The sequence below is a fragment of the Ctenocephalides felis genome, unplaced genomic scaffold (genome assembly GCF_003426905.1).
Source record: "Ctenocephalides felis isolate EL2017-DRISC unplaced genomic scaffold, ASM342690v1 CF-g0.4_SCAFFOLD_02299, whole genome shotgun sequence".
NCBI lineage: Eukaryota > Metazoa > Arthropoda > Insecta > Siphonaptera > Pulicidae > Ctenocephalides > Ctenocephalides felis.
This window is the reverse complement of record NW_020538453.1, coordinates 129-3,093: the sequence shown is the minus strand read 5'-3', so window position 1 is coordinate 3,093 and position 2,965 is coordinate 129. Positions and strand designations below refer to the sequence as shown.

The 2,965-nt window shown below is 30.9% G+C and overlaps 1 non-coding gene across 1 annotated transcript; it reads right to left on the bottom strand.

Annotated features, from left to right (window-relative positions):
- Positions 1–2,054: 2,054 nt before the first annotated feature.
- On the bottom strand, positions 2,055–2,127 carry Trnak-uuu. The gene has a single exon. It is a non-coding gene; the product is annotated as a tRNA-Lys (tRNA).
- Positions 2,128–2,965: the final 838 nt, after the last annotated feature.

Genomic DNA, 2,965 nt, shown 5'->3' with positions numbered 1-2,965 from the left:
TATTCTAATTTTTCTTATTTGGGTGAATTTTCGTGATGGTTGAATGAAAATTTTCTTTGAATTGATAATTAGACATCAAAATTATATAAATAGATATTTTTTTATGAAAAAGAGATGGAAGTAATGTGAATATTGAAGATTGTAGTAAAGTTCTTGGAACACAATGCATTCTATGAAAACATCAAATCAACGAAGTGATAGTATATTAAATCTCGAAATATAGTTCCTGTTTAGATAAATTATGATATGTTCTAACGGCTAATGTACAGCCGACTACCAGGAATTTTAGAATGATGCTGGTGGTCACAGAGGAACCTCAAATTACATAAGATGCAGTAATTAAACTGAAGAAAACAAGGCATTAAAATAAAATGGTACTTAACGTCAAAAGTCTCATATTTAAGATTCTGTGACAAATTATGTGAAAATAAAGAAGAGAGAACATGGCCAGATGAACATTGTCAAGTATAAACCAAGATACTTACCACTTATAAATGTAATATAGAGGAACATTAAAATGTTCATAAAGAATAATGTATAAGAAAATTAAAAACATTAAAAAGATCTACATTTATGAAAATGCTTAATAATATAATAGCCCAATATAATGAATTATCTAGAAACAAATTAGGCCTGTTTTCAACATATTGTGGAAAGCAAGCTTTAAAATGATAATAATAACTTTCTGAAGGAGAAATTTATTTTCGCCGAAAAATCTGATTTGCTAATTTTATGTTTTCTCGGCGTTTCAAGCCCTTCTGAATCGACTGAGACTAAATTTGTCAGAAAAAATTAAAAATTCATCAAAATTTGAAAAAATATGATTCAAAATTTGTGTCAAAAGGCACTTTTGTGATGTGATAAGTCAAAATTTGATTTTCACCATTTTGAAGCCATTGGAATAAATTTGATAAATAGAAGCCGCGATTAAGTTTGGAAAACCAAACAAGCAACTATCTGACTATGTTCATTAAAGCTACAAGCTAATTCATCATAGTAGATATGTGTTTTTTGCTTCACAAATTTGTCATTTTGTTTACCCTTTAGGGGGTTAAAATGGGACGGCCAGGAGGCACCAGGTCTAATGTCTTATTTTTAATTTTAAAGAGATTTTACGAAATAATAGCTACATTATTCAACTAGTGCAAAATTCAAATTTCACGGGTACATCAACAGAGTAGAAATAAGTATTTATTCAATTTATCTAAAATTGCTTTCTTTAACTTAATTTACTTTTTTATTGTTTACACCTTTGAAAGATTTAGTTGGTTCTTTTTACCACACCTACGTGTAAGCTTTTATAGATGTTATATAAAAACACTGATGAATCTAACTTAAAATTAACAATACATCTAAAACTATTAAATCGCGTATTCTTAAAAAATTATACTAAGGTCTCGTAAACTAAATAACAGTGCACACGACCAAAAAAGTTTAAACAAAAGAAAATACTTTTGTAATGGATTTTCAAAACATTGCCGTTTATCTCCCGATAGCAACGTCGTAAAAATTCAAGGTGATAGCTGATTATATATCTTTTGCCCTCTACTTTAAAATATCGTTGTTAAAAAATTTATTGTTTTTGAGATTTGGATCTTTAACCCAGTTCTAGCCTATTACACTCAAATGTTTTCATAAAAATTTTCTTTTCGATTGCATTTATATGTGTAATTAAGGGCCGTTCAAGTATTACGTAAGCACTATAGGGGGGCGGGGGGAATTGATTTGCTTATTTTGGGTGACATTTTGGTGACAGCTTTGCTTACTTTTGCTGACAAAGGGGGGTGGGGGGTAAATAATTGTACTAAATCTGCTTATGTAATGCTTGAACAATTCCATACAGTCACAGATTTATATCTATACTTTAATACACAAACTCTTGAGCCGGGGGGATTTTGTAAAAAATATCTCGTCAGCAAATGCTTAACATTCTCGCAATTTTTTAGTCAATAATAAATTCCGTACAACTCTCTAATGGTGACATATCATCGGTAAATGATAATAGATTTATATAAAATAAATAAAATGAAATTTTAAATAATTTAAAAAAGATACGCCCGAACAGGGACTTGAACCCTGGACCCTTGGATTAAAAGTCCAATGCTCTACCGACTGAGCTATCCGGGCCTTGCTTCTTTGCGCAGCACCTAGAAATCTCCTAGATATTTCTATCACTGATACAACAATTCATCGAAATCACATGCTTTACATTTACTCTATCTTATGCTTCTAATTTTGTGCGCACACACTTGTAAAAACATACACGCATGTTGAATCGAATAATAAAATTAGATAACATGAGATAAAATATTGCTGATTAGCACAGATAATCGAAATGTTAAAATTGTTACTTGGCCTTTAGGTTAAAATGTTTGATAAGAAATATGGCTTGGTTTTTTTATAATAAACTTATAATTACTAGTGGTGCATGGCAGTGTGCCTTAAGGCAAATTGCTAGAACTTCCCGCACAGTAATTAAAACATTGTGTGTGTGTAGTATGTTAGGCTACAATTTTTCGTCCACGAACTCTAGCGCACGGATTAACCGATTTGAATGATTAAAAAAACATTCGATTGTTATTGATAAGGATTGTACTGATTGGTTTTGGCAATGATAGGTACAGCCGTTTTAAACATACGGGGCAAAAAGTGCCAAAAATGTTAATTCAGTTTTTGAGAGACGAAGCGTGCGATTTTATTGATTCAAAAAACATTTTATTTGTATGGACAAAATGAAGAAAATTTTCAATTTTTGTAAAAGGGGGGCAGGTTTAGCGGTTCGGAGATCCAATAAAAAAGTAAAAAAAAAAATGCTATTTGGCAGTCAAAGAGGATCTTTAGACACGTACATCAAGTTATCAGATACTTTATAGAGATTTTATTAATACATTACGAATTTTGTTTAATTTCAATAGGTTTTGTACTAATGTTTAACCGTTAGACGGCCACGCGGCGCTTACGCGCT